Here is a 23,781-nt window from a genome sequence, read left to right as displayed (position 1 = left end):
CTTGCTGAGCGGCCTTTCAGGTTATGTCGATATAGGACTCGTTTTACTGTGGATATAGATAATTTTGTACCTGTTTTCTCCAGCATCTTCACAAGGTCCTTTGCTGTTGTTCTGGGATTGATTTGAACTTTTTGCACCAAAGTACGTTCATCTCTAGGAGACAGAATGCATCTCCTTCCTGAGCGGTATGACAGCTGCATGGTCCCATGGTGTTTATACTGGCATACTATTGTTTGTACAGATGAACGTGGTACCTTCAGGCATTTGGAAATTGCTTCCAAGGATGAACCAGACTTGTGGAGGTCTACAATTTTTGTAGACCTCCTTGGCTGATTTCTTTTGATTTTCCCATGATGTCAAGCAAAGAGGCACTGAGTTGGTATGCCTTGAAATACATCCACAGGTACACTGTCAATTGACTCAAATTATGTAAATTAGCCTACCAGAAGCTTCAAAAGCCCTGACATCCTTTTCTGGAATTTTCCAAGTTGTTTAAAGGCACAGTCAACTTAGTGTATGTAAACTTCTGACCCACTGGAATTGTGATACAGTGAATAATAATTGAAATAATCTGTCTGTATACAATTGTTGGAAGAATTACTTGTGTCATGCACAAAGTAGATGTCCCCACCGACCTGCCAAAACTATAGTTTGTTAACAAGAATTTGTGGAGTGGTTGCTACATTCCTTTCACATTTCCCCAAACGTCAAAGTGTTTCCTTTCAAATTGTACAAAAAAAAGCATATCCTTGCTTCAGGGCCTGAGTTACAGTCAGTTAGATTTGGCTATGAATTTTTAGGTGAAAATTGAAAAAAAATGGGCTTATCCTTCAGAGGTTAACAATAATTTAAGCTTTTTGCCAATATCAGATATGTCTATGTTGTCACACCCTGGCCTTAGTTATCTTTGTTTTCTTTATTATTTTGGTTAGGTCAGGTTGTGACATGGGGGATTTATGTGTTTTGTCTGGTTTTTGTAGGGGTTTTTGTATGTTTATGGGGCTGTTTCCTTTCTAGGTAGTTTGTATGTCTATGGTTGCCTAGATTGGTTCTCAATTAGAGGCAGCTGTCTATCGTTGTCTCTGATTGGGAACCATATTTAGGCAGCCGTATTCTGTGGGTACTCTGTGGGTGGTTATCTTCTGTCTTTGTGTCATTGCACCAGATAGGACTGTTTCGGTTTTCACATTTGTTATTTTGTAGTGTTCTCGTTTATCATCTATATTAAAGATGATGAATACTAACAACGCTGCATTTTGGTCCTCCTCTCCTTCAGCGGAAGAAAACAGTTATATATGTCCTGGGAAATGTTCTTGTAAATTACAACCTCATGCTAATCGCATTAGTCTATGTTAGCTCAACCGTAAAGCAGCTAGCAGTATCTATACCAATTGGCAGTTGTGAGTATACTAGACATTCTATATTATACTACAACATCAGTCTAACTGAATATGTATATTGTGTTTGAATGTTCTAGGCAAGTTCCGGAAGGTTCTTCAGCTGGTGAAGCTCTTGTGTTGGGTAAGGGCAGCTGGTTTATCAGGCTTTGGTGCTGTGGTGATGTTGGCAGGGATTTTGGATTTGGGGTGCTGTGACTCTAGGCTCATTGTAGACAACAGTCTGGTTCTTTCTGCACTCCACAGCCAGGTGGACAAGCCTCTTCACTTTTTTTCACCACTCACTGCTTTGACCTCTTGCAGAAGAATTGTTTGTACTGCAAGTCTCCTGAAAAACACACTGCTCCAAAAAATTAAGGGAACACTAAAATAACACATCCTAGATCTGAATGAAATATTCTTATTAAATAATTTTTTTATTTACATAGTTGAATGTGCTGATGACAAAATCACACAAATTATCAATGGAATTCAAAATTTATCAACCCATGGAAGTCTGGATTTGGAGTCAGACTCAAAATTAAAGTGGAAAACCACATTACAGTGTAACGACTAGTCAAGGTGGGTGGAATCAGGCGCAGAGAGCAAATCATGAATAAAGGTTTATTCTCCGGTGAACAACAATAAACACGGACAACCCAAAAATACAAACAGGGTAAAAATATCCAAAACAGGAAATAACCAGACAATCCGGAGAAATAAAACACAAAAACACCGACAGCCGAAACGAAATGTCAAAAACAAACAATCCCGCACAAAACAAGGGCGGGACAACCTACATTATATACAGATACTAATTAACTAACACACAGGTGAAAACAATCAGACAAAACCAACAGATAACCTAAAAGGGATCGGTAGTGGCTAATAGGACGGTGACGATGACCGCCGAGCACAGCCCGAACGGGCAGGAGAGCCAACCTCGGCGGAAGTCGTGACATACAGGCTGATTCAACTTTGATGTAATGTCCTTAAAACAAGTCAAAATGAGGCTCAGTAGTGTGTGTGGCCTCCACGTGCCTGTATGACCTCCCTACAACGCCTGGGCATGCTCCTGATGAGATGGCGGATGGTCTCCGGAAGGATCTCCTCCCAGACCTGGACTAAAGCATCCGCCAACTCCTGGACAGTCTGTGGTGCAACGTGGCGTTGGTGGATGGAGCGAGACATGATGTCCCAGATGTGCTCAATTGGATTCAGGTCTGGGGAACGGCGGGCCAGTCCATAGCATCAATGCCTTCCTCTTGCACGAAATGCTTACACACTCCAGCCACATGAGTTCTAGCATTGTCTTGTATTAGGAGGAACCCAGGGCCAACCGCACCAGCATATGGTCTCACAAGGGGTCTGAGGATCTCATCTCGGTACCTAATGGCAGTCAGGATACCTCTGGCGAGCACATGGAGGGCTGTGCGGCCCCCCAAAGAAATGCCACCCCACACCATGACTGACCCACCGTCAAACCGTTCATGCTGGAGGATGTTGCAGGCAGCAGAACATTCTCCACGGTGTCTCCAGACTCTGTCACGTCTGTCACATGTGCTCAGTGTGAACCTGCTTTCATCTGTGAAGAACACAGGGTGACAGTGGTGAATTTGCCAATCTTGGTGTTCTCTGGCAAATGCCAAACGTCCTGCACGGTGTTGGGCTGTAAGCACAACCCCCACCTGTGGACGTCGGGCCCTCATACCACCCTCATGGAGTCTGTTTCTGACCGTTTGAGCAAACACATGCACATTTGTGGCCTGCTGGAGGTCCTTTTGCAGGGCTCTGGCAGTGCTCCTCCTGCTCCTCCTTGCACAAAGGCGGAGGTAGCGGTCCTGCTGCTGGGTTGTTGCCCTCCTACGGCCTCCTCCACGTCTCCTGATGTACTGGCCTGTCACCTGGTAGCGCCTCCATACTCTGGACACTACGCTGACAGACACAACAAACCTTGCCACAGCTCGCATTGATGTGCCATCCTGGATGAGCTGTACTACCTGAGCCACTTGTTTGGGTTGTAGACTCCGTCTCATGCTACCACTCGAGTGAAATCACCGCCAGCATTCAAAAGTGACCAAAACATCAGTCAGGAAGCATAGGAACTGAGAAGTGGTCTGTGGTCACCACCTGCAGAACCACTCCTTTATTGGGGGTGTCTTGCTAATTGCCTATAATTTCCACCGGTTGTCTATTCCATTTGCACAACAGCATGTGAAATTTATTGTCAATCAGTGTTGCTTCCTAAATGGACAGTTTGATTTCACAGAAGTGTGATTGACTTGGAGTTACATTGTGTTGTTTGTGTTCCCTTTATTTTTTTTGAGCAGTGTACATTGAGACTGATCATGAGGATGTGTAACCATACAATAAATCATGTTAATCTGTAAACAAAAGGGTACAGTAGACTGGTATGTGTTACAAGAATGGGGCATTGAGATGGGCTGTTAGTAAAGATGTGAAAAGTTTGAAGGGGGGCTTGACTTGTGGACTGTCTAGTCGTGTATTGTTGTGTACAACCACCTACAGCTGTGCTGTTGAGTAGAAACACACTGCTAACTACCCCATGCCAAACACCTGACTGCAAGTGTGTGAAAAGTTTGTGGAGCACTTGTCTTATAGACACTTTAGTCTATTGGGGATTTGTATTCATTTTTCATGTCAGTAGATCTGTTATGCTGGTGAATGAGGACCCAAAAGCGACTTAACAGAAACAGAGTCTTTATTCCAGTTGTTAACAAAAACGATAATCCTGGATATTATCTCCGGTAAATCCAAAACAGGAAAACTGAAATCCTCTCGTCAGTAGAGAGGAACGACTGGAGACGCGACCACAGACTGCAGGTCGCTTCGGGAAGGCACAGGCCGTAGCTGACATAGACACCTGCTCACACGCAGCATCTGAAGAAGGCAGAAACACGACAGGGCGGAACAAGGACACAGAACAGCAAACATCAAACAATGATCCGACAAGGACAGAAGCGGAAAACAGAGGGAGAAATAGGGACTCTAATCAGAGGGCAAAATAGGGGACAGGTGTGAAAGAGTAAATGAGTAAATGAGGTAGTTAGGAGAATGAGGAACAGCTGGGAGCAGGAACGGAACGATAGAGAGAGAGAGAGAGAGAGAGAGAGAGGGGGAGAGAGGGAGGGAGAGAGAGAGGGATAGAAAGAGGGAAAGAACCTAATAAGACCAGTAGGGGGAAATGAACAGAAGGGGAAGCACAAGGACAAGACATGACAATATATGACAAAACATGACAAGATCATGCATACTAGCCTTCACACACAATATCCACCCCTAACAGACACCAGCCAGTCACCCACACCATCCCCTCCTTACTAACACCTCTTTTACTCCAATTTAGACTTCAAGCCTTGCATGAACAATCAACTAAGCCTCCATAATACAGAAATAACTACAGTAGAATTTGTGGCCTACTTGTAAACACACCAAATAAGACAAGGACCATGTCTATGCCTAGCCCCAGTATATGTATTTGCTCATCATGGAGTCATGGAAAGATTTTGTAGATTTTAGTATGATATTAGAAAGTGCATTACACTAGTTCCTGGTGCTGAGCTTGATGTTGATGCCTCTGGAGATGTTGATGGGATCCGACTCTAAATATAAGACATAGTCAGGTTAGCCTCTGCTGTAGTTAGTTAGCTTGATAGCTAATGGTTAGCTAACGTAACATAATGAAACTAATGTTAGCTTGCAAAGTTACAAATCACATCACCAGATAGCAGCTGGCTAAATACATTGATATGATTTGAAATGTTTAGACAGCGTATTATGAAAGCTAGCTAGATGTTGTTTTAGATCAACAAATGTAGTTCGCTATCTAGCTACAGTAGTTAGCTAGGTAACGTTAGCTACCTTACTTCAGCTTGTCCTCTTTTCTGCTTTGATGATGTTTGCTGATCGGATGCCTTCCTCTTTGAAATGAAAGGGGAAAACAATGGAATAGCATCACATTTTACATTCGAAGACATGGCAACCCCATCAGTTGAGATTTCAGTTGCATTTCAAAATTGTCTGTCTGACAGTGCTGGCTACCAGCACAAACATTTTCTCACGTCAGTTTATTGAACACAACTCCACGAGGCAGTCCTGAAATCAATATCAATTATGGATATTGTGGTTTGCTTACAACCAGGAAATGTAGCTTGCCTGTTTCTACTGGTGAGATGCATAAACGCTCATATTTGCATATAGCGAGGAAATTGAAAATGTTTATGACAGATATATGTTTATAACATATGAATAAACATAGACAGTGAAATAGAGCAGCGGTAACATTTCCGGTTAATTAGATAACATGAGTCCAAAAAGATTTTGAAGGAGTCCGTTTAACTTAGAACTCAAGTAACTCCTTATTAGAAGTGAGGCTAGGAAAAAGCTAATGAGTTTTATTTAGCATCTTCGTCATTTAGTCTGGCCGACGTGGAACAGACCGCGGGCATATTCACTGTGTGTTTTGTCATTCCACCTGAATGCTTAATTACCTAAATGAACTCATTTCGTGCTTCATTTGACTAATTTAGCTCTTTTGTCCAAGGTCAAGCCTGACAAAGATGTAAAGTGACTGGGCCAGGCCTTGGATTAAGAGGGCCGTATGAGCACGGTTTGGACACCAGACGCAGGCAGACAGACCTGACGTAGAGAGAAGACGATGAGGAGGAACACTTATACAGTATACACAAAGACTCAAATAGATACATACTCACATACAGACTCATACAAATAAATACTCCATCTTACAAAAAGACTCATACGCACAAAGAGTCATATGCAGAAAAAGAGTCATATGCAGAAAAAGAGTCATATGCAGAAAAAGACTCATATACACAAAGCCTCACACTCACAAAAAGACTCATATGCACAAATAGATTCACACACACAAATACTGACATTCACAAAAAGACGCATATGCACAAAGAGACTCATGCGCACAAAGCAGTGGAGGCTCCTAAGAGGAAGAAGGGGAGGACAATCCTCCCCAGTGAATTTAATTTTAAATAGTGAAACATTAAAAAAGTAATAATTTTTAGATAAAACTACACTAAATATATTAACGTCACCAAATAGTTGATTACAACACACTGTTTTACAATGAAGGTCTACTGTAGCCTCAACAGCACTCTGTAGGGTAGCACCATGATGTAGCCGGAGGACAGCTAGTTTCCTTCCCACTCTGACTACATTGACTTCAATACAAAACCTAGGAGGCTTATGGTTCTCACCCCCTTTCCATAGACTTGCACAGAAATTATGCCAACTTCCGGAGAACGTCTTCCAACCTATCAGAACTGTTGCAGCATGATCTGACATGTTATAATATTGACAATATTGTACTGAAAGCAAGCGAGCACTGCAATGCATACAATGTGGTGAGTAGTTGACTCAAAATTTATCTCTTTATAAATGAAGGAGAAGAAAGAGAGAGAGAGCGATTTAGGTGTATTATTTTCACATTCACTTAGCTAGTGAATGCAGCTTGGTACTTTAGCCTACTCAAACACCTGGCTCAAATAGAGAGTGATGTTATTTCAGCTAGATTTCTATGGCTTTCCAACACTGGAACTCTTCCAAGTCAAGGTTGCCGGTGTAGATGCTAAACTGCTTGCTGACTGTACACTGTACTGTGTGATTATAGCGGGTTTACTAACGCGTTAGTTTTAGTAGCTATATTGACTAGATATGATGTTAGCTAATATTGTGATAACAATGTAGGCTGTGTGTTGCAGTTATGATATGAAGGTTCGGCTTGGAAAGGTTTTAACATTTCTTAAATGGAAGCAATTAGAACAAAACCAGGGTTAAACATACCTGAATTTGTCCAACAGAAACTTTTGTCTGCAACTATTAGACTAATGATAACACCCTAGATCAGCTAGATGCAGGCAAGAGTCTGCAAGGCAGTATTAAATGTGTCACTGTCTTTTGCCTAAGAAATGTATCTCGACCTGTGTGATCCTAACATTGTAAACGATGATTCATAGGCTAGGCTGTAGCAACCTCATGATGGGGACAGGAACATTTGAGAACCATGTAGTAGCTTAAACCTATCGATGTTACACTGAACTGGTTGAATGGAACATGAATGACAGTCATCCAATATGCTGTAATAGAAATTAGGCCCCGCTTATGTAGCCGGTGCTATACTGCACCGCTGTAACTCTGTGTTGTGTGTGGTTGATTGAGACTATAAACGTGGACTTTGGAGATCAGGTAGTTTTAATCAAGCAGAACTCACTCTCTGCATCCTGCATCAGCATCCAAAAGGAAATAAAACATTTGTAGAGCACATATGTTCTGAAAATCGTCGCCTCTTTCTCTCTCAGTGCATCAAAATGATTTTCGAATGCAAAAATTAATACACTCACTCCTTATTATACATAACATATTTTACACAGATAAAACCACATACCTGCATCCAAAATGAAATGAAACATTTGTAGAGCACATATGTTCTGAGAAACGTTGCCTCTTCCTACAACAGATGCACAATAGGAGGGACTGGGATCATTCGAGGAGCTAGCCATCGTTCACACATACAATAGCCTGCTAATACCTTAGCTCGCTATTAACCACATGTTGAATTCAGAATGTTGATATCATCCTAAAAAGTACAATTACAAGTGCATCTCAACAATACCATCCACTTATGAGTAACTTCTAAATATACATCATTATTCATGAACAAAACACTGTGTGTATGACTTTTTACTTAAAAGAATCAAACTTTTCTGAAGAGAGAAAAAGCGTGCCTACCTCTCTCAGTGCATCAAAATGATTTGAGCATGAGCACGCAGGGCAAAACGTAAGTACACACTCCCCTTCTCCCAGGATGCACCGCAGGGCAAAACGTAAGTACACACTCCCCTTCTCCCAGGATGCACCGCAGGGCAAAACGTAAGTACACACTCCCCTTCTCCCAGGATGCACCGCAGGGCAAAACGTAAGTACACACTCCCCTTCTCCCAGGATGCACCGCAGGGCAAAACGTAAGTACACACTCCCCTTCTCCCAGGATGCACCGCAGGGCAAAACGTAAGTACACACTCCCCTTCTCCCAGGATGCACCGCAGGGCAAAACGTAAGTACACACTCCCCTTCTCCCAGGATGCACCGCAGGGCAAAACGTAAGTACACACTCCCCTTCTCCCAGGATGCACCGCAGGGCAAAACGTAAGTACACACTCCCCTTCTCCCAGGATGCAGGCATGCATAACAAATCAACACAACATATGAATATATGAACCTGGTGAAATTCATATAGTACTTTAGCAACTGTTACACTCATTAAAAAAATCTCCTCCCTCCTCCTAAACATTACCGACTGCCCCTGGCACAAACACAGTCACAAACAGTTATACACACAAACAGTCATACACACAAACAGTCATACACACACAATGACTTGCACACAAAGATTCATACACACAGGAACGTATACATTCATACCCATAATAAAGTATGTACATCAATGTTGACTGAATTATTTGCAAGCAATAAACCTACACACAAATTGACATACACTGAGTGTACAAAACATTATGAACACGACATTCAGGTAACCAGGTGAAACTATGATCCCTTATTGATGTCACCTGTCAAATCCACTTCAATCAGTGGAGATGAAGGGAGGAGACCGGTTAAGAAGGATTTATGAGCCTTGAGACAATTGAGGCATGGATTGTGTATGTGGGCCATCCAGATTGTGAATGGGCAAGCTAAAAAATGTAAGTGCCTTTGAATGGGGTTTGTTAGTAGGTGCCAGGGGCACTGGTTTGTGTCAAGAACTGCAACGCAGCTGGGTTTTTCACACCCAACAGTTTCCCGTGTGTATCAAGAATGGTCCACCACCCAAGGGACATCCAGCCAACTTGACACAACTGTGGGAAGCATTGGTGTCAATATTGGCCAGCATCCCTGTGGAACACTTTCGACACCTTGTGTAGTCCATGACACATTGAGGCTGTTCTGAGGGAAAAAGGGGGGGGGGCGGTGTAACACAAACATGATAAATGAGGTATATCAATCCCGAATACAAATTCAACGGCAAAGGCGAGTGAACTACATGTTTGCATGGTCACGCCTTGGTCATTGTATTTTGTGTTTTTGTTATATGTTTGGGTAGGCCAGGGTGTGACATGGGTTTATATGTTGTATTCGTATTGGGGTTTGTATTATTTGGGATTGCGGCTGATTAGGGGTGTGTCTAGTTAGGCTTGGCTGCCTGAGGCGATTCTCAATCAGAGTCAGGTGCTTGTCGTTGTCTCTGATTGAGAACCGTATTTAGACAGCCTGACTTTCGCTTTGTATTTTGTGGGTGTTTGTTCCTGTCTCTGTGTAGTGTTCACCAGATAGGCTGTAATAGGTTTCACGTTCCGTTTGTTGTTTTTGTATTTATTCAGTTATTTCATGTACCGCGATATATTTCATTAAAGTCATGAGTAACCTACACGCTGCATTTCGGTCTGACTCTCTTCATTCAACAGACGAACGCCGTTACAGAAACACCCACCGCTCACAGACCGAGCAGTGTGTAAACTGGCAGGATCTAAAGGAGGACGTTATGGACGGTAGAGGCATGGATTATATGACGTGGGAAGAAATCGACAGGTGGGCGGCTGACCCAGAGCGAGTGCAGGAGCCCGCCTGGGATTCCCTACAGCAATGCTAAGAGGGCTATAGACGAATGGAGTCGAAAAGGAGAACACGGTGAAGCAGAGCGAAAAACGAAAGTAACCCCCAAATATTTATTGGGGGAAAGCGCAGAGAGAGAGTGGCTGAGTCAGGAGTCAGACCTGAGCCTACTCTCCCTGTTAATTTTGAGGAGCACCACTTGGAGATTTGGACATGGGAGGAGGAATTAGACGGAAAAGGACCGTGGGCGCAGCCGGGAGAATATCGCCGTCCCAAGGATGAAATAGACGCGGATAAAGCTGAGAGGCGCAGGTATGAGGAGGCAGCACGGCGACGCGGTTGAAAGCCGGAAAAGCAGCCCCAAAAAATTATTGGGGGGGGGGCTAGAAGGGAGAATAGTTATGCCAGGTAGGAGACCTGCGCATACTCCCTGTGCTCACCGTTGGGCTAGAGAGACCGGGCAGGCACCGTGTTATGCTATGGAGCGCACTGTGTTTCCAGTGCGGGTGCAGAGCTAGGTGCGGCACATACCAGCCCTTCCTATTGGCCGGGCTAGAGTGGGCATCGAGCCAGGTAAGCTTGGGCAGGCTCGGTGCTCAAGAGCTCCAGGGCGCCTGCACGGTCCGGTCTATCCAGAGCCACCTCTACACACCAGTCCTCCGGTAGCAGCTCCCCGCACCAGGCTTCCTGTGCGTGTCCTCGAGCCAGTACCACCAGTTCCAGCACCACGCACCAGGTCTCCAGTGCGCCTCGCCTGTTCAGCGCAGCCAGCGCTTTTCTCCTCTCCTGCGCTGTTGGAGTCTCCCGCCTGTTTAGCACAGCCAGAGCCTTTCTCCTCTCCTGCGCTGCCGGAGTCTCCAGTCTGCCCAGCGCCGCCAGTGCTCCCAGTCGGCCCAGCGCGGCCAGTGCTCCCAGTCGGCCCAGCGCGGCCAGTGCTCCCAGTCGGCCCAGCGCGGCCAGTGCTCCCAGTCTGCCCAGCGCGGCCAGTGCTCCCAGTCTGCCCGGCGCCGCCAGCGCCGGCAGTCTGCCCAGCTCCGCCAGTGCTCCCAGTCTGCCCAGCACCGCCAGTGCTCCCAGTCTGCCCAGTGCTCCCAGTCTGCCCAGCGCGGCCACTGCTCCCAGTCTGCCCAGCGCGGCCAGTGCTCCCAGTCTGCCCAGCGCGGCCAGTGCTCCCAGTCTGCCCAGCGCGGCCAGTGCTCCCAGTCTGCCCAGCGCCGCCAGTGCTCCCAGTCTGCCCAACGCTGCCCGACAACCAGTCTCTTCCAGATCTGCCCGACAACCAGTCTCTTCCAGATCTGCTCGACAACCAGTCTCTTCTAGATCTGCCAGCCAGCCAGGATTTACCGGAGCCTACTACCTGCCTGAGCTTCATCTCAGTACTGGGCTTCCTCTCAGTACCGGGCTTCCCCTCAGTACCGGGCTTCCCCTCAGTACCGGGCTTCCCCTCAGTACCGGGCTTCCCCTCAGTCCCGGGCTGCTTCGGTCCCGAGCTGCCCCTCTGTCCCGGGCTGCCCCTCTGTCCCAGGCAGCCCCTCTGTCCCGGGCTGCCCCTCTGTCCCGGGCTGCCCCTCTGTCCCGGGCTGCCCATCTGTCCTGAGATGCCCCTCTGTCCTGAGATGCCCCTCTGTCCTGAGATGCCCCTCTGTCCTGAGATGCCCCTCTGTCCCGAGCTGCTCCTCAGTTATGTGGGGATCTGGGTGAGGACTATTAGGCCATGGTCGGCGGAGAAGGTGGATTATCCCAGGACGCGAAGGGGAGGAAATAGGACATTAATGGAGTGGGGTCCACGTCCCGAGCCAGAACCGCCACCATGGAAAGACACCCACCCGGAACCTCCCTATGCTCTTGAGGTGCGTCCGGGAGTCCGCACCTTAGGGGGGGATTCTGTCACGCCTTGGACATTGTATTTTGTGTTTTTGTTATATGTTTGGGTAGGCCAGGGTGTGACATGGGTTTATATGTTGTATTCGTATTGGGGTTTGTATTATTTGGGATTGCGGCTGATTAGGGGTGTGTCTAGTTAGGCTTGGCTGCCTGAGGCGATTCTCAATCAGAGTCAGGTGCTTGTCGTTGTCTCTGATTGAGAACTGTATTTAGACAGCCTGACTTTCGCTTTGTATTTTGTGGGTGTTTGTTCCTGTCTCTGTGTAGTGTTCACCAGATAGGCTGTAATAGGTTTCACGTTCCGTTTGTTGTTTTTGTATTTATTCAGTTATTTCATGTACCGCGATATATTTCATTAAAGTCATGAGTAACCTACACGCTGCATTTCGGTCTGACTCTCTTCATTCAACAGACGAACACCGTTACATGCATAACCAATCTACTGTATCCTGGATTGGCAGACACATCAACAACATGTAAAGGACACATTGTCTCAGTTTGTCTTATTGCTGTGACATTTTTAGCTGTTCAGAGACCTGTGAAGAAGTAACCTTATCTTTAACAAGCATCCTGGGATTTCCACCAACGTATATACAGCATCAGACTGTATTGTCTTGTCTGCTGTATCCTGCTCTTTGGAACAAGAACGGTAAGTTTATCAAATTGTTAGCATACTCTGTTGCACAAGTAAACCACGGAAAGTGGTCCCCCATCCTATTGTGTTTTACATAGTTCCCTGAACTATAGTATGAGGGTTGCCAGTACTATAAGGTGAAAATAGCTTATATCAGTTCTTAGATGTCTTTGAGAAAACACCAAATGAATTTAATCACACAGCACAATACCACTCAGAATGTAAATACAGAATATATATTTTGTCCATCTATTCACTTGAAGCTATGCACAGAAGGTACAGCAGGCCACTTCAGGTTTTGCGTCCAGCTCTATCCGGGCCTTCTATCCTTCTCTTATCTGGAGTGTGTTGGCTCCTGTTCCCGGGGACTATGGGGAAGGACAAGGCCTGGCTGTCCTGGCTCTTGACAGAGGAGATAAATCACACAGCACACCGGAGGATACCCTTCCAGCCGGCAAGCTGGGAACTTCATTATCCCGCCCCTGCCACACATTACTATGCAGATCGGCCCTGATTGGGTCTGCGCCGGCGTGCGTAGCCTACTTCTGTCACCACCAGAGGAGCCTCAGATCTGTCTCAGACAACACTGCCGTGCCGGACCAACCCGGGAGGAGAGGAGAGGAGAGGAGAGGAGAGGAGAGGAGAGGAGAGGAGAGGAGAGGAGAGGAGAGGAGAGGAGATGATGATTATATATGAAAGTTTGGATATAAAAGGGGGAAGCATGAAGAAACTAGAGTAGAGGGAGGAGATGATCATAATATCAAGGAAAATAACAGAAGAGAGCCTAAAATAGGGAAATGTTTTTTACAGTACCGTATAAAAACACAGGGTTTGTTTTCTGTTGGTGTCTGCATTCTGTATATCATATTTAGCGTGAATTCCACTACGTTGTAGCTTTCTTAAGCAAGCAGGCCCCACGAAACCACAGTTTCCCCTTTTTGTCTCTTACATTCTGCATCAACACTCCTTCTCTTGCTCTTACACCTTGTATATTTTCTTAAAGCATATTTTTATTTCCCGCCTCAAACCACCCACCTTGCAAGGTTTAAGTAAAGAGTCACATGTAGAAATGTAATTCAGTCTCTAATATGACATTAGAAAAAGTACATCGGTCAGGTCTTTATCACATTATGATTTCACTGAAAGGAATTTCCACGTGATTAAATGAAAACATCTATATTATACAGATATGTTTGACCACCAAGTTCAGAGGTAGAGAGAGAGCACATACCCACAGTGTGCATTACAGTGTGTGTGTGTGTGTGTGTGTGTGTGTGTGTGTGTGTGTGTGTGTGTGTGTGTGTGTGTGTGTGTGTGTGTGTGTGTGTGTGTGTGTGTGTGTGTGTGTGTGTGTGTGTGTGTGTGTGTGTGTGTGCGTGTGTCTGTGTGGTCCCAAGACATAGAGTAATAAGATCCATGCTTGTCTTCGGAGTCAGCATGTGAGGGGATTCTCTCTCTCTCTCTCTCTCTCTCTCTCTCTCTCTCTCTCTCTCTCTCTCTCTCTCTCTCTCTCTCTCTCTCTCTCTCTCTCTCTCTCTCTCTCTCTCTCTCTCTCTCTCTCTCGCTCTCTCTCTTTCTCTCTCGCACACTTAGTGACAACATACACACAGACAAAGAGAGAACACACACACGGAGAACACACCCAAACACAGAATACCCTCACACACTCAGAGATAATACACTTACACACACAGAGACAATACACTCACACACAGAGAGAGAACACACAAAGAGACAATACACTCACACACACAGACAGAACGAGAGAACACACACAGAGATAGAAGTTTCCTGGCAGAGGAAGGTCTGTCAACATGAATGTATCTGTGTGCCTAGCTGTTATTGTCTAAGTGTGTGTGTGTGTGTGTGTGTGTGTGAGAGAGAGAGAGAGAGAGAGAGAGAGAGAGAGAGAGAGAGAGAGAGAGAGAGAGCGGTAGGGAGAAAAAATTGTGAGATAGACAAGAAGATTAATGTAACAGTCATCAAAGCTCTGCAATGGTTATGCTAATCAAACACTTTGTTATACTACTCAACATAAACCAAGCTTTCTATACTTTTAAAATAATAGTTATTGAGATCTGCCCTCAAACACAACATATCTAATTTACTTTCAAAGAAATGATAATATGTTGCTATATCCCTCACAATGTATGGAAACTGCAATCAAGTCCATTCGTAAGGAAGTGACAGTGAGTGATAAATTATGTCTTTGAGAGTTCTATTTTGAAGGCAGAGTGCCTTAATCAATAATGTGTGCAAATTAATTACTAACAAAAAATAAAAACATTTTACTTTAAAGTGGCCAATATACGCTATTATTTTGTTTGCTTCAAGAAGTTTTGCTATTGAGGAAATGTCTACTTCGGGATGGGGAAACAATATATGTTCTGAACTTTTCCCACTGTCTAACCTTCTGTCTTGTGGGAGCACTGAAATGTCTCATCATCTGATAATAATGATATTATAACATAGTGTTTCATAAAAATAGGAACAATATGATGCAAATATCAGATCCTGTATCAGATCAACTCATGTTTCATGTTCTATTGAAGCTGGTAAAATAGGTAAGGTTAACACTAAGACATATTGTCACTATATTGCCATACATTCTCCTCTTTCAATGTAATATACTGGAGCTGTACACTAAACTTTTGTTATCGGATAAAAATACATTTTCACACTACACTATTCCATTCTCTCAGAGATAAAGTGCTTGTCTTTGTTTCACTGTTGCTTTGCTATTTGGCAAGATGCTTGTAATGACTTACCAGAGTTCATTGGGCTCAGGCTCACTTTGTGATCTTCATCTCCTTCAGTTCTCTCTCCATCAGTCCTTTACCCCCTGGGGAACCTGCTGGATCAATGCTCTGGTGCATGGTAACCCAATCACATTGACCTTTTCCTGTCTTCTATTGGCTCTGGACTTGTGATCAACACTGGGATGGAGGAGGAAAAGGAAGAGAAGCATCTTATAGAACTGGGTTGGATTCAGTCAAGTTAAACGTATAAGAGAAAGAAATTAATCGCATAGAGCTATCACAAATTGTGATTCACAGTTCCTTATTCTACCGAACAGATTGCTATTTCTGTGCTTCACAATATACAGTTGAAGTCGGAAGTTTACGTACACTTAGGTTGGAGTCATTAAAACCCATTTTTCAACCACTCCACTAATTTCTTGTTATTTCTTGTTAACTATAGTTTTGGCAAGTCGGTTAGGACATCTACTGTGTGCATGACACAAGTCATTTTTCCAACCATTATTTATAGACAGATTTTCAGAAGTTTACATACACTAAGTTGACTGTGCCTTTAAACAGCTTGGAAAATTCCCCAAAATTATGTCATGGCTTTAGAAGTTTCTGATGGGCTAATTGACATAATTTGAGTCAATTGGAGGTGTACCTGTGGATGTATTTCAAGGTTTACCTTCAAACTCAGTGCCTCTTTGCTCGACATCATTGGAAAATCAAAATTAAATCAGCGAAGAACTCAGAATTTTTTTTTGGAGACCTCCACAAGTCTGGTTCATCCTTGGGAGCAAACGCCTGAAAGTACCACGTTCATCTGTACAAACAATAGTACGCAAGTATAAACACCATGGGACCAGGAGACGCGTTCTGTCTCCTAGAGATGAACATACTTTGATGTGAGAAGTGCAAATCAATCCCAGAACAACAGCAAAGGACCTCGTGAAGATGCTGGAGGAAACAGGTACAAAAGTATCTATGTCCACAGTAAAAAAGAGTCTTATATCGACATAACCTGAAAATCCACTCAGCAAGGAAGAAGCCACTGCTCCAAAACTGCCATAAAAAAGCCAGACTAAGGTTTGCAACTGCACATGGGAACAAAGATCTTACTTTTTGGAGAAATGTCCTCTGGTCTGATGAAACAAAAATAGAACAGTTAGGCCATAATGACCATTGTTATGTTTGGAGGAAAAATAGGGAGGCTTGCAAGCCGAAGAACACCATCCCAACCATGAAGCACGGGGGTGGCAGCGTCATGTTGTGGGGGTGCATTGCTGCAGGAGGGACTGGTGCACTTCACAAAATAGATGGCATCATGAGGGTGGAAAATGATATGGATATATTGAAGCAACATCTCAAGACATCAATCAGGAAGATAAAGCTTGGTCGCAAATAGGTCTTCCAAATGGACAATGACCCCAAGCACACTTCCGAAGTTGTGGCAAAATGACTTAAGGACAACAAAGTCAAGGTATTGGAGTGGCCATCACAAAGCCCTGACCTCAATCCTATAGAAAATGTGTGGGAAGAACTAAAAACGTGTGCGCAAGCAAGGAGGCCTACAAACCTGACTCAGTTACACCAGCTCTGTTTAGAGGAATGGGCCAAAATTCACCCAACTTATTTTGGGAAGCTTACCCAAAACGTTTGACCCAAGTTAAACAATTTAAAGGCAATGCTACCAAATTGTAATTGAGTGTATGTAAACTTCTGACCCACTGGGAATGTGATGAAAGAAATAAAGGCTGAAATAAATCATTCTCGGTGGTGATCCTAACTGACCTAAGACAGGGAATTTTTACTAAGATTAAATGTAAGGAATTGTGAAAAACTGAGTTTAAATGTACTTGCCAAAGGTGTATGTAAACTTCTGACTTCAACTGTATTACTTTCTGAATGTTACACTCTCTTGAACAGGGCCCAGGTGTTGTCAGAACAGACCTTTGTTGCTTTCTTCTGTGTCATATCTTGAGGTTAATGTCAGAGGGGTCATGCACATAGGGAGCACAGGGGCGGGTGCCCCCTCAGATTTGTTCTCTTAAAAAAAAAAATTAAACAGGACATTTTATGAAGTTGTCTTACGTTATCCCAGATAGGTTCCCAATCTCCCAACCTCATAACCAACTACAAAAAAGCCTTTTCAGGCTATCAATCAAGTTAGAGTAGCTAGCATGTCTAATTATCTTAGATGGCATGCCTGCTGACAAGGCTGGTAGACTTTAGAAAAGCAAGCAATATACTGAATAGGACACAACCTTTTACCCATATTTTAGCAGAGATGCAGATAAATATATTTAGTTTCTTTACAAAAATAACCACCAGTCAGGAAAATACAGACAGCTCAAGAGGTAGGCTTAGATATGCAGAATTTTTTTTTTGCATAGAATTTAGCATAATAATTATGGCTCTAAAAAGTTGTTTCAGGTGTGTGAAAAATGCTAAATTATCCAACTTATAAATGGAGGGCCTAGCGAGGGGAGCTACCTCACATCCTCTCCTGTGTCATCTGATGTCAACCAGATCATGACTGCCCACTGCCTCTCTCTCTCCCTTTCCCTCTCTCTCTACTTTGCCTGTCTTTCTCTTTCCTCCAACTCCCACAGTAACATTCAAATCAACTACATCTGGAAAGTTTCATTCTCATTGATTGTCCACAGGATCTCTGATGCTTTAGTAGTGTATGGTTTTCGAGTCTCCCCCCTGTCTGGGCCTGGTGCGCTGCAGTGTGCTGCAGAAGATCCCCAGGGTGTGTGTGGGCTAATTAGGGTGAGTTGTTTGGAGGAATCACAGGTGTTAGCCAGACCCTGCTCACCGCGCGGAGTAATGACTGTTCCGCCACCCCCTGGGTAATTTGTCCCTGCTCTGCGTAACCATGCATCTCTGTGTTCCACTTCTGTTCGCTTTTCATTATTTTTATGTGACTATTTGTTAAAACGTTATTTATGGCCCACACAAATATTAATGCCATTAACGGGGAGACACAACAATGACTTTGCCTCTGTGGTCCTTACTTGAGACCTGAGCCGGGACCATGAATATTGCTCAATCAGATGTGCTGTGTGTGTGTGTGTGTGTGTGTGTGTGTGTGTGTGTGTGTGTGTGTGTGTGTGTGTGTGTGTGTGTGTGTGTGTGTGTGTGTGTGTGTGTGTGTGTGTGTGTGTGTGTGTGTGTGTGTGTGTGTGTGTGTGTGTGTGTGTGTGTGTGTGTGTGTGTGTGTGTGTGTGTGTGTGTGTGTGTGTGTGTGTGTGTGTGTGTGTGCATGCATAAGCATATCCTTACATGCATGTGTGGGGTTAAGATTATTTCACATGCTGTTTTAACCATGTGACTACAGTCAACGTAATATGTTGTATTGTCTACAGTGTATATTTCATTATTTTCTCGACACCCAATGCTTAGACTTGAAGCAGTCAGTAATCTTTATTTTAACAGGAAGTTAGAAGAAATTTCCATTTCAATTCTGTCATATTGTCTTTAAAAACTAGTTGGATGTGACATCGCAAATTTCCACAAAAGCTGGCCTGCAGCAAGAGACAGTTCCTCCACTTTTTACTTGTGATGACTAAATTATGAATAGGGAGTTAAGTATTTATGAACACAAATTCGACAGAGAGTTGGAGGGACAGAGACAAAGAGGAGAAGGCAGAGAGGGAGCACAATAGATGGTGGGAGAAGAGATCTGACAAGAAAAAGCCAGAGAGAAGAGATAGAGATAGTGAAAGATGAAGAGTGTGAGTGAAAGAGAGATGGAGAGAGAGAGAGAGAGAGAGAGAGAGAGAGAGAGAGAGAGAGAGAGAGAGAGAGAGAGCACTCGCGTTAAGTGCATAAGTGGCAGCATTCAGGCAGTGAGGTGGAAATGGACCCGGTGAGAGAGTATTGTCCCGGGTTAGGCCTAGTCACACTCACTTGGGTGGGTGTTGTCCACTGGAACAGAACACACCAAAAAGAGGGTGCAAACCTGAGTCAGCTCCATTTGATCTCACTTGGATGGTAAAACAGCATCCTATAATCGTTCATCGCCAATAAGGCTACCAAGTCATCCTCACCTCTATTGCAGGCCCGTTGTTGTGACGACAGTGCATTCGTCAGAGCTAAATATGGACAGTTATTCTTAAATCAGTTTTAACATATAAGTCATGTCCGTTAGATGGCATTATAGGCTAAATATGGACAGTTATTCTTAAATCAGTTTTAACATATAAGTCATGTCCGTTAGATGGCATCATAGGTGTTGTATTGCCAGTGAGCACACTGGCAAAGAGCTGTGCACATGCATCTATCGCACAGGATCCGTGTGATTATTGCCACAGTCACACACAACAGATTAGCTCGTTGCACAGTGCTATTGTTAAACATCAAAAACATGAATCACCACCCCCCTGCAACAAGCCCCAAATAATCTAGAATGAAAAGAAAAACACAATCCTCACAGCAAGTTTAATGAGAAGTGTCTCTAGGTGATTATCAGTTTCTTTCTGTTTTGCTGGTTTACTTATTGTTTACGAGTTCATTTGTTGGGGTTTAGTTTTAAGATGTGTAACTCTAAAGGCGTCTTTAAGGGCTCTATTCAATCCATATCGCACAAGTTCAACACTAAAGTCGAACTAAAATTTAAAGGCAATGTTCCCGCGTCGGTGGAGACTGCATCCACAGTAAATGCTTCATATATGAATTCTATTGGAAATTGTCTTTCACTTGTATCACACAATTTGTAATGCTTCAGCTATACAGATTAACAGAGAGAGAGAGAGAAAGAGAGAGAGGCTGGCTGATATCTAGACAAAGCCTTGTTTGTGACACAGGTGAGGACACAAGGCACAGGCTCACATCTCACCCGCTCATTTGCACTCCCTCACCCCACGGGCCGGATGTGTGGCACGAGGCGTTTGTTCATTTCTCCATTGCTGATGAGAGTTGTTTTTTCAACCAGCGTCTGCAGGTGAGGCCAAGTGAAGATGTAATGGAGAAATGTAGCAAATTCTCTCATTTTGTGATGCTGTTACTGTTACTCTTTTCTTTATTTTAAATACATGCAGTACAAGACAGGAGCCACCATATACTTTAATATTTATAATTCTCAATTGTTGACAAATGTTTATGGGCCAGTCCTTTCAGATTCTAGTTTAGTGCTGAAGTGTAAGGTGAATTATTTGGAAGGATCTGCATGCTAGAGTGGCAGAACAGGCAGCCCCATCCCTCACCATATTGTTTTTTTCCCCATAAAAATTCACTAGAGCATTCATTTCTTGATAAGAAAGGAAAGATCATATATATTTCATTATATTGAAAAGCCTCAGACTACCATATATATGATTCTCCATAGATTTATGTAGATGTGGATTCACTGCATATCATCTTAACTTACTACAGATTTGATGTTATTGCTTAAAAATATTAAGAGAGTGATCTTGACATTTGTATTACCTCATCTTTGTAATACCAATGTAATAAAGATACTATATATTAGTAAGAAAATGACAATTAAAGAACATACGTAATTGATACAATTCGTGCTGCATTAGATTTGCATGCCTTTGATTTGGTGGGAACCGTATTGAATGTGCCCTAGTTTGAGTCAAAGGTGATAAAGTGGCACCTTTACGTTATTTCTCCCGCTGCCATCAAAGTTGTGTTGGTGAAAAAAATGGTGCCACTGGTGGCATGCAGATCATTTGTCAGGTATCATCATTTATACAGATGGCTTACCTCTAACAATGTGTGCCACGTGATAATGAGGATCTAGCTGGTACATGAGACAAAGCACTTCATTCTAAATGTAACCGATGTGAAATGGCTAGCTAGTTAGCGGGGTGCGCACTAATAGCGTTTCAATCAGTGGCGTCACTTGCTCTGAGACCTTGAAGTAGTTGTTCCCCTCTGCAAGGAAGGGCCGTGGCTTTTGTGGAGCGATGGGTAATGATGCTTCGAGGGGGGCTGTTGTCGATGTGTGCAGAGGGTCCCTGGTTCAAACCCAGGTAGGGGCGAGGAGAGGGATGGGGTCTAAACTGTTAACATCTAAACATACCAGTTTGATGAGAAAAAACTTGAAACCTATGGAATCAGTCAATTATGAATCAGACTTACGATTGTCAATAGGTTGATGTAAGACCTACCATTGATTATTTATCTTATGAAATATAATGAATTATCTGTTGATATTGTGTCACAACAGCCAGAACTGCTGTCTAACTACTCTAGCACCCTGACCTGAATAGATGTAAGCTGTCAACTCTAACAACGAACAGATGCTAGACAACATGCTGTGTTTTTTTGCTATGAAGCCTGTTTTTCATTAATGACAGATAATGGTAGTGATATATAGTGGTGCATTAGATGATTCGTGTAAAGTAGGTTATCTTCAGAGGCCCTCAGACCACTCGACCACCTGGGGACTTTGGTCTTACCCTCAACGAGCCCTGTTATCCTCTTATCAACAGCATGGACAGGATAGAGTCTGCTTATAGAATGGGCTGTCCAGCCATGTTTAACAGCATTGGATAAATGGGAGGCACAGTTGGGAGGCACAGTTGGGATGCTGGTTAGGTCCTTTTACAGAGAGACTTGTACTCTAGTGCAAATTAGCATAATTATGTTATAAAAAACAAAACTATGTTTGGGAGATATTTGTAATGACATTTGGGAAACGTGCTTTTCCCTCAAGTTTTAGTTGTCTGAAAAGTTTCCAAAATATTTCAACAAAACTTTTTTTCTCCATTTCATAACCAATACCTAATGTAGGGTGGCAGGTAGCCTAGTGGTTAGAGCATTGGACTAGTAACTGAAAGGTTGAAAGGTTGAATCCCTGAGCTGACAAGGTAAAAACTGTTGTTTTGCCCCTGAACATGCAGTTAACCCACTGTTCCTAGGCTGTCATTGAATATAAGAATTTGAACATAACTGACTTGCCTAGTTAAATAAAATGTAATAAAACAGCTGTAGGATCTTAATTTGAGCCAGTGGATTATGAATATATTGAATGAATATATATATATTAATATTATGAATATATTATGATTATTAATTTTTTGTAAGGGAAAGTCAAGTCTGAAATTTCGAAGTGGAATTTTCAAACTTCAGAATCCTTTTTCACCTTCAAATACACAAAAAATGTTAAATGTCCTTTATAGTAGGAAAGTTCTCCTGCTACAGGGTGATCAAGTTAAGATCCTACATCTATGTGGTTGTGAGGTCTCCAAGCTTCTTTGGGCTTCATTCATTTTAATTAATGTTTTTCTTGTCAGCTTTAATTCTTGTCGTTCCGCCTGCGACTTTGGAACTATCAAAAAGTCTTTCTTGCCCTTTTGAATGGGAATCAAAGAACCCTAGGTGAGGCCTCAAAGACACGTTAGAATATATTCCCTTTCAGAACCATGCCCAGTGTTTACTTGGCTTCAGCCAGTGCCCAGGGGCAACCCTTATTCCTTGACACTGCGTGTTGTTTTGTGCAGTAAGAAGAACCCTCTGTACCCACAATTCATTTCCTACAGAGTTAGAATATTGCACTGGCGGCCATGTGGGACTGGCAGTGACACTGAGGTTCATGGTCTCTCCTTAGCCTTCAATAGACATCTATTCCAGCCTCGCTGCTGACCTGCCAATTTACATGTGCAAAGGTTTTCACAAGGATATGCCCTCAGATCTTTTTTTACACACTACCTTCTTGAAAGGACTTGTCTTGGCCATGTCCACAAACACATGGAGAGAACCTGTCTTTCATTGGGAGATTAGATGGGCCAACCGTGGTATGTCACCCCCATCGACACACATCTTATGTTCATCCACAAAGATGTTTGAAGGTAACACATTAATGATATTATGGAGAAAAAAATCAACATAATACCTGCAGGGGATGTTCTGATCAGGCTTTATATGGCTTGTGTTGTCGGCTCAGTGTTCTGTCACTCATGGACACACTACGTCACCGCCAAATCTAAGAGTAGAGCTCTAAATGTGAGGACCTTGGGTCTGCCATAGAGTTACGTTAGAAGTGCCCATCCAGGAATGCTCAAAGTCATTGGCCACAGATAAAATTATGTCAAATCACGTTAAATCCACAGTAGATTTAATTGGACATGTCAACATCATCATTTCAAAATCTTAGCTTAACATGATAAACATTCAACCATGCTGTCAATCCAGCATGATTTCTGTTGTGTTCAAAACAACTGTTAACCTCTTTAACCTCTGGGGGCAGTATTTCATTTTTGGATGAAAAACGCTCCCGTTTTAAAAAATATATTTTTTCACGAAAAGATGCTCGACTATGCATTTAATTGACAGCTTTGGAAAGGAAAACACTCTGACGTTTCCAAAACTGCAAAGATGTTGTCTGTGAGTGCCACAGAACTAATGCTGCAGGCGAAACCAAGATGAAATTTCATACAGGAAGTGAGCCAGGTTTTTGAGGCGCTGTGTTCCAATGTCTCCTTATATGGCTGTGAAGCGCAAGGAATGAGCCTACACTTTCTGTTGTTTC

At 43.4% G+C, this 23,781-nt stretch overlaps 1 long non-coding RNA gene across 2 annotated transcripts; it reads right to left on the bottom strand.

Moving 5' to 3' along the window:
* Positions 1-4,224: 4,224 nt before the first annotated feature.
* LOC124033404 lies at positions 4,225-8,577 on the bottom strand. Of its 2 annotated transcripts, XR_006838379.1 has the most exons (5): positions 8,157-8,577; positions 7,813-7,875; positions 5,259-5,317; positions 4,940-4,999; positions 4,225-4,277 (listed from the first exon to the last, which is right to left on the bottom strand). It is a non-coding gene; the product is annotated as an uncharacterized LOC124033404 (long non-coding RNA). The 2 variants fall into 2 exon arrangements; XR_006838380.1 differs by lacking the exon at positions 4,225-4,277 and having other exon boundaries at positions 4,520-4,999; positions 5,264-5,317.
* Positions 8,578-23,781: the final 15,204 nt, after the last annotated feature.

This window comes from Oncorhynchus gorbuscha, linkage group LG04 (assembly GCF_021184085.1).
Source record: "Oncorhynchus gorbuscha isolate QuinsamMale2020 ecotype Even-year linkage group LG04, OgorEven_v1.0, whole genome shotgun sequence".
Lineage (NCBI taxonomy): Eukaryota > Metazoa > Chordata > Actinopteri > Salmoniformes > Salmonidae > Oncorhynchus > Oncorhynchus gorbuscha.
This window is presented reverse-complemented; position numbering and strand designations above follow the sequence as displayed.